Genomic DNA, 15,267 nt, shown 5'->3' with positions numbered 1-15,267 from the left:
TAAGGTAAATACATTGTTTGTTCTTTATCAAAATCTTTCATTTGCTAACTATGCCTATCAGTAGTTGGTGACTTCAGTAGTTAGAATCTTTTATTTAGCTGACAGTATTGGCGCTCGCTGTATTGCAGCAGTTCGAGCAATGAAGATTTTTGTGAGGTAAGTGATTCATGAAAGGTATAGGTTATTGTTAGTCAGGGTCATTCTTTTTTAAGGATTATTAAAAGTCAGATTGCGTTGCGCTAAAAATATTGTGTGTCAGTTTAGTGATGATCAGAATAAGTAAAGAGAGAAATGTCTGAGTACGTTCAGTTTTGCTCAGCTGTTTGAAAATCAAATAACGTAAGGGGTTTACCAGCACAGTAATTCACTAATTTTTCTAAGGGTACGTTTCAACTTGTTCAGAAAAACCCATTCGAATCCGTTTCAAGTATGGCATTGTTTTACAGCTTACATGGCTCATAACAGCGCATCTCTGTGGGTACATTTGGTGACAAAACGGATGCGGTGTTGTTCATTTTAGGACTATCGAAACAACAAGGTGAATTGATTTTTTTGTCGGGCATAAATACGTTAAATTGCTTACTAAAAAAGAATGTTCTCCTTCAATAAAGAATTTGCTAGTATGGGCTGAGTACCAAGTCTGTACACTGCATTATTGGTGGAAGCAGGCGTAGTTTCCGTCTCTCTGCTTGGTCCAGCTTGCGGTACTGTTTTACGGCTTGGGTTGCTGTACACACTGGATGAATCAGCTGATGCCGAATCAAGTCATTAAAATTTGCCATTGATTTTATGGACGTCTTGCTTAAGCGCAGTAATTTCTTGTAGTAGCGACTTGTGCCATGTCTTTATCTCATTCTTTATGTATTGTTGGATAGTTATAGTTTATATACCATATGCTCACCAGAGCTTGCATTTTGTTCACCATCTCACCAATACCCCTATAGGTGTCTTCTTTGTAAAAGGTAGATATCTCCTCTTTGTCCTTGGGGATTCTGCATTTTTTCTCTTGAATTATCCGCTGCACATTTTAGGTAAGTGCACCGTATGCTTATGTTTGCTGAGAGATGAACTATTGCTGTTCATCTGTTAAGTGTTTCATTCTTTCGGACAGTCCCTTATGGGAAGCTGTCTGTAATTCGACATTGGCTCTAAAGCAGTTTTATTTCCACTTGAGTGGCAGAAATGAATGAAGCAGATTCAGTGACCTGTTTGACCTACTCTTAGTTTCAGCATGAGATTTTCTACATCTGTCAGTATGAGTGTTCGATTCTGCAACAGTATTTTTGCAACAACAAATCTATTTGAGTAAGTGGTTTAGTAGTTGTTGCACTTTCAGCAGGGTGATCCTCTGACATTTTGTACAGTTCAGATTCACTATTAGATTTTCGGTAATTATATGCATTGACATCATCAGCAGGTTGATAATTTTGAACTTCAGCAAGCTGTGCATCCACATCCCTTGCATTTCTGTGTGCATGAGAGCACGTATTAGCAAACATTTCTGATGTAATAAGTCCTTAAGCAGCCCACAGAGGAAAGAATCGTACGACAACAAACAAATTCTTGTAACAGTATGTTAATGAGTATCAAACTAGGAAGCAATCTACAACAATGACAGTGGCACTTGCGGAGAACGTACTACTGAAGGCAAACTGCTGAATCTGTGCACCAAGTCAGTAGAGAAAGCAATAATGAACTTAGTTACTTTAATAATCCGAAGATTTGGTTTATGATCAGGTTTTGAATTGAAATGCATTTTGTTATAACTTTTAAGTGAGAAAGCAGTCTTTTTTGTTGAGGTCTCTCGTCTGAAGTCCTCTAAATTTTCGTAAGAAAAGTTTACTCTGCATCTGGCTTCCGATTCACTCTTAGTCTTCCGCATATCCCCACATCCAATACAGTTTTTGTGTGAGCATCACCCTCATTATTCATGAAACAGAGAAACAATATTCATGTGTATCCAAAAAAAAAACGGCAATGAAACTTCCTGGCAGATTAAAACTGTGTGCCCGACCGAGATTCGGACTCGGGACCTTTGTTTTTCGCGGGCAGGCGCTATACCATCTTTTCTTTTCTTTACTTTTTTCTTTTTTTTTTACTCTCACTTTTGTTCGCTTTTGTTCGTTGCATGTGCTCGGGCGGACGTCGTAAGACATCAATTTATGTTCATTGTTATCGATTGACTCAGTTTTCTTTTTATTGCAGAGGGCACGTAACCCTGTGACCGAACACGCTGAGCTACCGTGCCGGCTATCATCTGAGCTACCGAAGCACGACTCACGCCCGGTGCTTACAGCTTTACTTCTGCCAGTATCTCGTCTCCTACCTTCCAAACTTTACAGAAGCTCTCCTGCGAAACTTGCTGAACTAGCACTCCTGAAAGAAAGGATTCTGCGGAGACATGGTTTAGCCACAGCCTGGGGGATGTTTCCGGAATGAGATTTTCACTCTGCAGCGGAGTGTGCGCTAATATGAAACTTCCTGGCAGATTAAAACTGTGTGCCCGACCGAGATTCGAACTCGGGACCTTTGCCTTACCCGGGCAAGCGCTCTACCATCTTTTCTTTTGTTTTTTTCTTTTTTACTCTCATTTTTGTTCGCATTTGTTTGATGCATGTGCTCGGGGCGGACGTCGTAAGACATCCATTTATGTTCATTGTTGATCAATTGACTCAGTTTTTTTATTATTACAAAGGGCACGTAACCCTGTGACCGAACACGCTGAGCTACCGTGCCGGCTATCATCTGAGCTACCGAAGCACGACTCACGCCCGGTGCTTACAGCTTTACTTCTGCCAGTATCTCGTCTCCTACCTTCCAAACTATACAGAAGCTCTCCTGCGAAACTTGCTGAACTAGCACTCCTGAAAGAAAGGATACTGCGGAGACATGGTTTAGCCACAGCCTGGGGGATGTTTCCAGAATGAGATTTTCACTCTGCAGCGGAGTGTGCGCTAATATGAAACTTCCTGGCACATTAAAACTGTGTGCCCGACCGAGATTCGAACTCGGGACCTTTGCCTTTCGCGGGCAAGCGCTCTACCATCTTTTCTTTTCTTTTTTTCTTTTTTACTCTCATTTTTGTTCGCTTTTGTTTGTTGCATGTGCTCGGGGCGGACGTCGTAAGACATCCATTTATGTTCATTGTTGATCGATTGACTCAGTTTTTTTATTATTACAAAGGGCACGTAACCCTGTGACCGAACACGCTGAGCTACCGTGCCGGCTATCATCTGAGCTACCGAAGCACGACTCACGCCCGGTGCTTACAGCTTTACTTCTGCCACTATCTCGTCTCCTACCTTCCAAACTTTACAGAAGCTCTCCTGCGAAACTTGCTGAACTAGCACTCCTGAAAGAAAGGATACTGCGGAGACATGGCTTAGCCACAGCCTGGGGGATGTTTCCAGAATGAGATTTTCACTCTGCAGCGGAGTGTGCGCTAATATGAAACTTCCTGGCACATTAAAACTGTGTGCCCGACCGAGATTCGAAATCGGGACTTTTGCCTTTCGCGGGCAAGCGCTCTACCATCTTTTCTTTTCTCTTTTTTTTTTTACTCTCATTTTTGTTCGCTTTTGTTTGTTGCATGTGCTCGGGGCGGACGTCTAAGACATCCATTCATGTTCATTGTTGATCGATTGACTCAGTTTTTTTTTTATTACAGAGGGCACGTAACCCCGTGACCGAACACGCTGAGCTACCATGCCGGCTATCATCTGAGCTACCGAAGCACGACTCACGCCCGGTGCTTACAGCTTTACTTCTGCCAGTATCTCGTCTCCTACCTTCCAAACTTTACAGAAGCTCTCCTGCGAAACTTGCTGAACTAGCACTCCTGAAAGAAGGGATACTGCGGAGACATGGCTTAGGCAGAGCCTGGGGGATGTTTCCAGAATGAGATTTTCACTCTGCAGCAGAGTGTGCGCTAATATGAAACTTCCTGGCACATTAAAACTGTGTGCCCGACCGAGATTCGAACTCGGGACCTTCGCCTTTTGTGGGCAAGCACTCTACCATCTTTCCTTTCTTTCTTTTTATTTTTTTACTCTCATTTTTGTTCGCTTTTGTTTGTTGCATGTGCTCGGGGCGGACGTCGTAAGACATCCATTTATGTTCATTGTTGATCGATTGGCTCAGTTTTCTTTTTATTACAGAGAGCACGTAACCCTGTGATCGAACACGCTGAGCTACCGTGCCGGCTATCATCTGAGCTACCGAAGCACGACTCACGCCCGGTGCTTACAGCTTTACTTCTGCCAGTATCTCGTCTCCTACCTTCCAAACTTTACAGAAGCTCTCCTGCGAAACTTGCTGAACTAGCACTCCTCAAAGAAAGGATACTGCGGAGACATGGCTTAGCCACAGCCTGGGGGATGTTTCCAGAATGAGATTTTCACTCTGCAGCGGAGTGTGCGCTAATATGAAACTTCCTGGCAGATTAAAACTGTGTGCCCGACCGAGATTCGAACTCGGGACCTTTGCCTTTCCCGGGCAAGCGCTCTACCACCTTTCCTTTCTTTTTTTTTTTTTACCCTCATTTTTGTTCGCTTTTGTTTGTTGCATGTGCTCGGGGTGGACGTCGTAAGACATCCATTTACGTTCATTGTTGATCGATTGCCTCAGGTTTTTTTTTATTACAGAGGGCACGTAACCCTGTGACCGAACACGCTGAGCTACCGTGCCAGCAATCATCTGAGCTACTGAAGCACGACTCACGCCCGGTGCTTACAGCTTTACTTCTGCCAGTATCTCGTCTCCTACCTTCCAAACTTTACAGAAGCTCTCCTGCGAAACTTGCTGAACTAGCACTCCTGAAAGAAAGGATAATGCGGAGACATGCCTTAGCCACAGCCTGGGGGATGTTTCCAGAATGAGATTTTCACTCTGCAGCGGAGTGTGCGCTAATATGAAACTTCCTGGCAGATTAAAACTGTGTGCACGACCGAGATTCGAACTCGGGAGCTTTGCCTTTCGCGGGCAAGCGCTCTATCACCTTTTCTTTTCTATTTTTACTCTCATTTTTGTTCGCTTTTGTTCGTTGCATGTGCTCGGGGCGGACGTCGTAAGACATCCACTTACGTTCATTGTTGATCGATTGACTCAGTTTTTTTATTATTACAGAGGGCACGTAACCCTGTGACCGAACACGCTGAGCTACCGTGCCGGCTATCAGCTGAGCTACCGAAGCACGACTCACGCCCGGTGCTTACAGCTTTACTTCTGCCAGTATCTCGTCTCCTACCTTCCAAACTTTACAGAAGCTCTCCTGCGAAACTTGCTGAACTAGCACTCCTGAAAGAAAGGATTCTGCGGAGACATGGTTTAGCCACAGCCTGGGGGATGTTTCCGGAATGAGATTTTCACTCTGCAGCGGAGTGTGCGCTAATATGAAACTTCCTGGCAGATTAAAACTGTGTGCCCGACCGAGATTCGAACTCGGGACCTTTGCCTTACCCGGGCAAGCGCTCTACCATCTTTTCTTTTGTTTTTTTCTTTTTTACTCTCATTTTTGTTCGCATTTGTTTGATGCATGTGCTCGGGGCGGACGTCGTAAGACATCCATTTATGTTCATTGTTGATCAATTGACTCAGTTTTTTTATTATTACAAAGGGCACGTAACCCTGTGACCGAACACGCTGAGCTACCGTGCCGGCTATCATCTGAGCTACCGAAGCACGACTCACGCCCGGTGCTTACAGCTTTACTTCTGCCAGTATCTCGTCTCCTACCTTCCAAACTATACAGAAGCTCTCCTGCGAAACTTGCTGAACTAGCACTCCTGAAAGAAAGGATACTGCGGAGACATGGTTTAGCCACAGCCGGGGGGATGTTTCCAGAATGAGATTTTCACTCTGCAGCGGAGTGTGCGCTAATATGAAACTTCCTGGCACATTAAAACTGTGTGCCCGACCGAGATTCGAACTCGGGACCTTTGCCTTTCGCGGGCAAGCGCTCTACCATCTTTTCTTTTCTTTTTTTCTTTTTTGCTCTCATTTTTGTTCGCTTTTGTTTGTTGCATGTGCTCGGGGCGGACGTCGTAAGACATCCATTTATGTTCATTGTTGATCGATTGACTCAGTTTTTTTATTATTACAAAGGGCACGTAACCCTGTGACTGAACACGCTGAGCTACCGTGCCGGCTATCATCTGAGCTACCGAAGCACGACTCACGCCCGGTGCTTACAGCTTTACTTCTGCCAGTATCTCGTCTCCTACCTTCCAAACTTTACAGAAGCTCTCCTGCGAAACTTGCTGAACTAGCACTCCTGAAAGAAAGGATACTGCGGAGACATGGCTTAGCCACAGCCTGGGGGATGTTTCCAGAATGAGATTTTCACTCTGCAGCGGAGTGTGCGCTAATATGAAACTTCCTGGCACATTAAAACTGTGTGCCCGACCGAGATTCGAAATCGGGACTTTTGCCTTTCGCGGGCAAGCGCTCTACCATCTTTTCTTTTCTCTTTTTTTTTTTACTCTCATTTTTGTTCGCTTTTGTTTGTTGCATGTGCTCGGGGCGGACGTCTAAGACATCCATTCATGTTCATTGTTGATCGATTGACTCAGTTTTTTTTTTATTACAGAGGGCACGTAACCCTGTGACCGAACACGCTGAGCTACCGTGCCGGCTATCATCTGAGCTACCGAAGCACGACTCACGCCCGGTGCTTACAGCTTTACTTCTGCCAGTATCTCGTCTCCTACCTTCCAAACTTTACAGAAGCTCTCCTGCGAAACTTGCTGAACTAGCACTCCTGAAAGAAGGGATACTGCGGAGACATGGCTTAGGCAGAGCCTGGGGGATGTTTCCAGAATGAGATTTTCACTCTGCAGCAGAGTGTGCGCTAATATGAAACTTCCTGGCACATTAAAACTGTGTGCCCGACCGAGATTCGAACTCGGGACCTTCGCCTTTTGCGGGCAAGCACTCTACCATCTTTCCTTTCTTTCTTTTTATTTTTTTACTCTCATTTTTGATCGCTTTTGTTTGTTGCATGTGCTCGGGGCGGACGTCGTAAGACATCCATTTATGTTCATTGTTGATCGATTGGCTCAGTTTTCTTTTTATTACAGAGAGCACGTAACCCTGTGATCGAACACGCTGAGCTACCGTGCCGGCTATCATCTGAGCTACCGAAGCACGACTCACGCCCGGTGCTTACAGCTTTACTTCTGCCAGTATCTCGTCTCCTACCTTCCAAACTTTACAGAAGCTCTCCTGCGAAACTTGCTGAATTAGCACTCCTGAAAGAAAGGATAATGCGGAGACATGGCTTAGCCACAGCCTGGGGGATGTTTCCAGAATGAGATTTTCACTCTGCAGCGGAGTGTGCGCTAATATGAAACTTCCTGGCAGATTAAAACTGTGTGCCCGACCGAGATTCGAACTCGGGACCTTTGCCTTTCCCGGGCAAGCGCTCTACCACCTTTCCTTTCTTTTTTTTTTACCCTCATTTTTGTTCGCTTTGTTTGTTGCATGTGCTCGGGGTGGACGTCGTAAGACATCCATTGACGTTCATTGTTGATCGATTGCCTCAGGTTTTTTTTTATTACAGAGGGCACGTAACCCTGTGACCGAACACGCTGAGCTACCGTGCCAGCAATCATCTGAGCTACTGAAGCACGACTCACGCCCGGTGCTTACAGCTTTACTTCTGCCAGTATCTCGTCTCCTACCTTCCAAACTTTACAGAAGCTCTCCTGCGAAACTTGCTGAACTAGCACTCCTGAAAGAAAGGATGATGCGGAGACATGCCTTAGCCACAGCCTGGGGGATGTTTCCAGAATGAGATTTTCACTCTGCAGCGGAGTGTGCGCTAATATGAAACTTCCTGGCAGATTAAAACTGTGTGCACGACCGAGATTCGAACTCGGGAGCTTTGCCTTTCGCGGGCAAGCGCTCTATCACCTTTTCTTTTCTATTTTTACTCTCATTTTTGTTCGCTTTTGTTCGTTGCATGTGCTCGGGGCGGACGTCGTAAGACATCCACTTACGTTCATTGTTGATCGATTGACTCAGTTTTTTTATTATTACAGAGGGCACGTAACCCTGTGACCGAACACGCTGAGCTACCGTGCCGGCTATCAGCTGAGCTACCGAAGCACGACTCACGCCCGGTGCTTACAGCTTTACTTCTGCCAGTATCTCGTCTCCTACCTTCCAAACTTTACAGAAGCTCTCCTGCGAAACTTGCTGAACTAGCACTCCTGAAAGAAAGGATACTGCGGAGACATGGCTTAGCCAGAGCCTGGGGGATGTTTCCAGAATGAGATTTTCACTCTACAGCGGAGTGTGCGCTAATATGAATCTTCCTGGCACATTAAAACTGTGTGCCCGACCGAGATTCGAACTCGGGACCTTTGCCTTTCGCGGGCAAGCGCTCTACCATCTTTTGTTTTCTTTTTCTTTTTACTCTCATTTTTGTTGGCTTTTGTTCGTTGCATGTGCTCGGGCAGACGTCGTAAGGCATCCATTTATGTTCATTGTTGATCGATTGACTCAGTTTTTTTTTTTTTATTACAGAGGGCACGTAACCCTGTGACCAAACATGCTGAGCTACCGTGCCGGCTTTAATCTGAGCTACCGAAGCACGACTCACGACCGGTGCTTAAACCTTTACTTCTGCCAGTATCTCGTCTCCTACCTTCCAAACTTTACAAAAGCTCTCCTGCGAAACTTGCTGAACTAGCACTCCTGAAAGAAAGGATACTGCGGAGACATGGCTTAGCCACAGCCTGGGGTATGTTTCCAGAATGAGATTTTCACTCTACAGCGGAGTGTGCGCTAATATGAAACATCCTGGCACATTAAAACTGTGAGCACGATCCAGATTCGAACTCGGGACATTTGCCTTTCGCGGGAAAGCGCTCTACCATATTTTCTTTCTTTCTTTTTTCTTTTACTCTCATTTTTGTTCGCTTTTGTTGTTGCATGTGCTCGGGGCGGACGTCGTAAGACATCCATTTACGTTCATTGTTGATCGATTGACTCGGTTCTTTTATTATTACAGAGGGCACGTAACCCTGTGACCGAACACGCTGAGCTACCGTGCCGGCTATCATCTGAGCTACCGAAGCACGACTCACGCCCGGTGCTTACAGCTTTACTTCTGCCAGTATCTCGTCTCCTACCTTCCAAACTTTACAGAAGCTCTCCTGCGAAACTTGCTGAACTAGCACTCCTGAAAGAAAGGATACTGCGGAGACATGGCTTAGCCAGAGCCTGGGGGATGTTTCCAGAATGAGATTTTCACTCTGCAGCGGAGTGTGCGCTAATATGAAACTTCCTGGCACATTAAAACTGTGTGCACGATCCAGATTCGAACTCGGGACCTTTGCCTTTCGCGGGCAAGCGCTCTATCATCTTTTCTTTTCTTTTTTTACTCTCATTTTTGTTCGCTTTTGTTGGTTGCATGTGCTCGGGGTGGACGTCGTAAGACATCCACTTACGTTCATTCTTGATCGATTGACACAATTTTTTTATTATTACAGAGGGCACGTAACCCTGTGACCGAACACGCTGAGCTACCGTGCCGGCTATCATCTGAGCTACCGAAGCACGACTCACGCCCGGTGCTTACAGCTTTACTTCTGCCAGTATCTCGTCTCCTACCTTCCAAACTTTACAGAAGCTCTCCTGCGAAATTTGCTGAACTAGCACTCCTGAAAGAAAGGATACTGCGGAGACATGGCTTAGCCACAGCCTGGGGGATGTTTCCAGAATGAGATTTTCACTCTGCAGCGGAGTGTGCGCTAATATGAAGCTTCCCGGCAGATTAAACCTGTGTGCCCGACCGAGATTCGAACTCGGGACATTTGCCTTTCGCGGGCAAGCGCTCTACCATCTTTTCTTTTCTTTTTTTTTTTACTCTCATTTTTGTTCGCTTTTGTTTGTTGCATGTGCTCGGGGCGGACGTCTAAGACATCCATTTATGTTCATTGTTGATCGATTGACTCAGTTTTTTTTTATTACAGAGGGCACGTAACCCTGTGACCGAACACGCTGAGCTACCGTGCCGGCTATCATCTGAGCTACCGAAGCACGACTCACGCCCGGTGCTTACAGCTTTACTTCTGCCAGTATCTCGTCTCCTACCTTCCAAACTTTACTGAAGCTCTCCTGCGAAACTTGCTGAACTAGCACTCCTGAAAGAAAGGATACTGCGGAGACATGGCTTACCCACAGCCTGGGGGATGTTTCCAGAATGAGATTTTCACTCTACAGCGGAGTGTGCGCTAATATGAAACTTCCTGGCACATTAAAACTGTGTGCACGATCCAGATTCGAACTCGGGACCTTTGCCTTTCGCGGGAAAGCGCTCTACCATCTTTTCTTTCTTTCTTTTTTCTTTTACTCTCATTTTTGTTCGCTTTTGTTGGTTGCATGTGCTCGGGGTGGACGTCGTAAGACATCCACTTACGTTCATTGTTGATCGATTGACACAGTTTTTTTATTATTACAGAGGGCACGTAACCCTGTGACCGAACACGCTGAGCTACCGTGCCGGCTGTCATCTGAGCTACCGAAGCACGACTCACGCCCAGTGCTTACAGCTTTACTTCTGCCAGTATCTCGTCTCCTACCTTCCAAACTTTACAGAAGCTCTCCTGCGAAACTTGCTGAACTAGCACTCCTGAAAGAAAGGATACTGCGGAGACATGGCTTAGCCACAGCCTGGGGGATGTTTCCAGAATGAGATTTTCACTCTGCAGCGGAGTGTGCGCTAATATGAAACTTCCTGGCACATTAAAACTGTGTGCACGATCCAGATTCGAACTCGGGACCTTTGCCTTTCGCGGGCAAGCGCTCTATCATCTTTTCTTTTCTTTTTTTACTCTCATTTTTGTTCGCTTTTGTTGGTTGCATGTGCTCGGGGTGGACGTCGTAAGACATCCGCTTACTTTCATTCTTGATCGATTGACACAATTTTTTTATTATTACAGAGGGCACGTAACCCTGTGACCGAACACGCTGAGCTACCGTGCCGGCTATCATCTGAGCTACAGAAGCACGACTCACGCCCGGTGCTTACAGCTTTACTTCTGCCAGTATCTCGTCTCCTACCTTCCAAACTTTACAGAAGCTCTCCTGCGAAATTTGCTGAACTAGCACTCCTGAAAGAAAGGATACTGCGGAGACATGGCTTAGCCACAGCCTGGGGGATGTTTCCAGAATGAGATTTTCACTCTGCAGCGGAGTGTGCGCTAATATGAAACTTCCCGGCAGATTAAACCTGTGTGCCCGACCGAGATTCGAACTCGGGACATTTGCCTTTCGCGGGCAAGCGCTCTACCATCTTTTCTTTTCTTTTTTTTTTTACTCTCATTTTTGTTCGCTTTTGTTTGTTGCATGTGCTCGGGGCGGACGTCTAAGACATCCATTTATGTTCATTGTTGATCGTTTGACTCAGTTTTTTTTTATTACAGAGGGCACGTAACCCTGTGACCGAACACGCTGAGCTACCGTGCCGGCTATCATCTGAGCTACCGAAGCACGACTCACGCCCGGTGCTTACAGCTTTACTTCTGCCAGTATCTCGTCTCCTACCTTCCAAACTTTACTGAAGCTCTCCTGCGAAACTTGCTGAACTAGCACTCCTGAAAGAAAGGATACTGCGGAGACATGGCTTAGCCAAAGCCTGGGGGATGTTTCCAGAATGAGATTTTCACTCTACAGCGGAGTGTGCGCTAATATGAAACTTCCTGGCACATTAAAACTGTGTGCACGATCCAGATTCGAACTCGGGACCTTTGCCTTTCGCGGGAAAGCGCTCTACCATCTTTTCTTTCTTTCTTTTTTCTTTTACTCTCATTTTTGTTCGCTTTTGTTGGTTGCATGTGCTCGGGGTGGACGTCGTAAGACATCCACTTACGTTCATTGTTGATCGATTGACACAGTTTTTTTATTATTACAGAGGGCACGTAACCCTGTGACCGAACACGCTGAGCTACCGTGCCGGCTGTCATCTGAGCTACCGAAGCACGACTCACGCCCAGTGCTTACAGCTTTACTTCTGCCAGTATCTCGTCTCCTACCTTCCAAACTTTACAGAAGCTCTCCTGCGAAACTTGCTGAACTAGCACTCCTGAAAGAAAGGATACTGCGGAGACATACCTTAGCCACAGCCTGGGGGATGTTTCCAGAATGAGATTTTCACTCTGCAGCGGAGTGTGCGCTAATATGAAACTTCCTGGCACATTAAAACTGTGTGCACGATCCAGATTCGAACTCGGGACCTTTGCCTTTCGCGGGAAAGCGCTCTACCATATTTTCTTTCTTTCTTATTTCTTTTACTCTCATTTTTGTTCGCTTTTGTTGTTGCATGTGCTCGGGGCGGACGTCGTAAGACATCCATTTATGTTCATTGTTGATCGATTGACTCAGTTCTTTTATTATTACAGAGGGCACGTAACCCTGTGACCGAACACGCTGAGCTACCGTGCCGGCTATCATCTGAGCTACCGAAGCACGACTCACGCCCGGTGCTTACAGCTTTACTTCTGCCAGTATCTCGTCTCCTACCTTCAAAACTTTACAGAAGCTCTCCTGCGAAACTTGCTGAACTAGCACTCCTGAAAGAAAGGATACTGCGGAGACATGCCTTAGCCACAGCCTGGGGGATGTTTCCAGAATGAGATTTTCACTCTGCAGCGGAGTGTACGCTAATATGAAACTTCCTGGCACATTAAAACTGTGTGCACGACCGAGATTCGAAATCGGGACCTTTGCCTTTCGCGGGCAAGCGCTCTATCATCTTTTCTTTTCTTTTTTTACTCTTATTTTTGTTCGCTTTTGTTGGTTGCATGTGCTCGGGGTGGACGTCGTAAGACATCCACTTACGTTCATTGTTGATCGATTGACACAGTTTTTTTATTATTACAGAGGGCACGTAACCCTGTGACCGAACACGCTGAGCTACCGTGCCGGCTGTAATCTGAGCTACCGAAGCACGACTCACGCCCAGTGCTTACAGCTTTACTTCTGCCAGTATCTCGTCTCCTACCTTCCAAACTTTACAGAAGCTCTCCTGCGAAACTTGCTGAACTAGCACTCCTCAAAGAAAGGATACTGCGGAGACATGGCTTAGCCACAGCCTGGGGGATGTTTCCAGAATGAGATTTCACTCTGCAGCGGAGTGTGCGCTAATATGAAACTTCCCGGCAGATTAAAACTGTGTGCCCGACCGAGATTCGAACTCGGGACCTTTGCCTTTCGCGGGCAAGCGCTCTACCATCTTTTCTTTTCTTTTTTTTTTTTTACTCTCATTTTTGTTCGCTTTTGTTTGTTGCATGTGCTCGGGGCGGACGTCTAAGACATCCATTTATGTTCATTGTTGATCGATTGACTCAGTTTTTTTTTATTACAGAGGGCACGTAACCCTGTGACCGAACACGCTGAGCTACCGTGCCGGCTATCATCTGAGCTACCGAAGCACGACTCACGCCCGGTGCTTACAGCTTTACTTCTGCCAGTATCTCGTCTCCTACCTTCCAAACTTTACAGAAGCCCTCCTGCGAAACTTGCTGAACTAGCACTCCTGAAAGAAAGGATACTGCGGAGACATGGCTTAGCCAGAGCCTGGGGGATGTTTCCAGAATGAGATTTTCACTCTACAGCGGAGTGTGCGCTAATATGAAACTTCCTGGCACATTAAAACTGTGTGCACGATCCAGATTCCAACTCGGGACCTTTGCCTTTCGCGGGAAAGCGCTCTACCATCTTTTCTTTCTTTCTTTTTTCTTTTACGCTCATTTTTGTTCGTTTTTGTTGTTGCATGTGCTCGGGGCGGACGTCGTAAGACATCCATTTATGTTCATTGTTGATCGATTGACTCAGTTTTTTTATTATTACAGAGAGCACGTAAACCTGTGACCGAACACGCTGAGCTTCCGTGCTGGCTATCATCTGAACTACCGAAGCACGACTCACGCCCGGTGCTTACAGCTTTACTTCTGCCAGTATCTCGTCTCCTACCTTCCAAACTTTACAGAAGCTCTCCTGCGAAACTTGCTGAACTAGCACTCCTGAAAGAAAGGATACTGCGGAGACATGGCTTAGCCACAGCCTGGGGGATGTTTCCAGAATGAGATTTTCACTCTGCAGCGGAGTGTGCGCTAATATGAAACTTCCTGGCACATTAAAACTGTGTGCACGATCCAGATTCGAACTCGGGACCTTTGCCTTTCGCGGGAAAGCGCTCTACCATATTTTCTTTCTTTCTTTTTTCTTTTACTCTCATTTTTGTTCGCTTTTGTTGTTGCATGTGCTCGGGGCGGACGTCGTAAGACATCCATTTATGTTCATTGTTGATCGATTGACTCAGTTCTTTTATTATTACAGAGGGCACGTAACCCTGTGACCGAACACGCTGAGCTACCGTGCCGGCTGTCATCTGAGCTACCGAAGCACGACTCACGCCCAGTGCTTACAGCTTTACTTCTGCCAGTATCTCGTCTCCTACCTTTCAAACTTTACAGAAGCTCTCCTGCGAAACTTGCTGAACTAGCACTCCTGAAAGAAAGGATTCTGCGGAGACATGGCTTAGCCACAGACTGGGGGATGTTTCCAGAATGAGATTTTCACTTTGCAGCGGAGTGTGCGCTAATATGAAACTTCCTGGCAGATTAAAACTGTGTGCCCGACCGAGATTCGAACTCGGGACCTTTGCCTTTCGCGGGCAAGCGCTCTACCATCTTTTCTTTTCTTTTTTTTTTTTTACTCTCATTTTTGTTCGCTTTTGTTTGTTGCATGTGCTCGGGGCGGACGTCTAAGACATCCATTTATGTTCATTGTTGATCGATTGACTCAGTTTTCTTTTATTACAGAGGGCACGTAACCCTGTGACCGAACACGCTGAGCTACCGTGCCGGCTATCATCTGAGCTACCGAAGCACGACTCACGCCCGGTGCTTACAGCTTTACTTCTGCCAGTATCTCGTCTCCTACCTTCAAAACTTTACAGAAGCTCTCCTGCGAAACTTGCTGAACTAGCACTCCTGAAAGAAAGGATACTGCGGAGACATGGCTTAGCCTGAGCCTGGGGGATGTTTCCAGAATGAGATTTTCACTCTACAGCGGAGTGTGCGCTAATATGAAACTTCCTGGCACATTAAAACTGTGTGCACGATCCAGATTCGAACTCGGGACCTTTGCCTTTCGCGGGAAAGCGCTCTACCATCTTTTCTTTCTTTCTTTTTTCTTGTACTCTCATTTTTGTTCGCTTTTGTTGTTGCATGTGGTCGGGGCGGACGTCGTAAGACATCC

The sequence above is a fragment of the Schistocerca nitens genome, chromosome 6 (assembly GCF_023898315.1).
Source record: "Schistocerca nitens isolate TAMUIC-IGC-003100 chromosome 6, iqSchNite1.1, whole genome shotgun sequence".
Classification (NCBI taxonomy): Eukaryota; Metazoa; Arthropoda; class Insecta; order Orthoptera; family Acrididae; genus Schistocerca; species Schistocerca nitens.
This window is presented reverse-complemented; position numbering follows the sequence as displayed.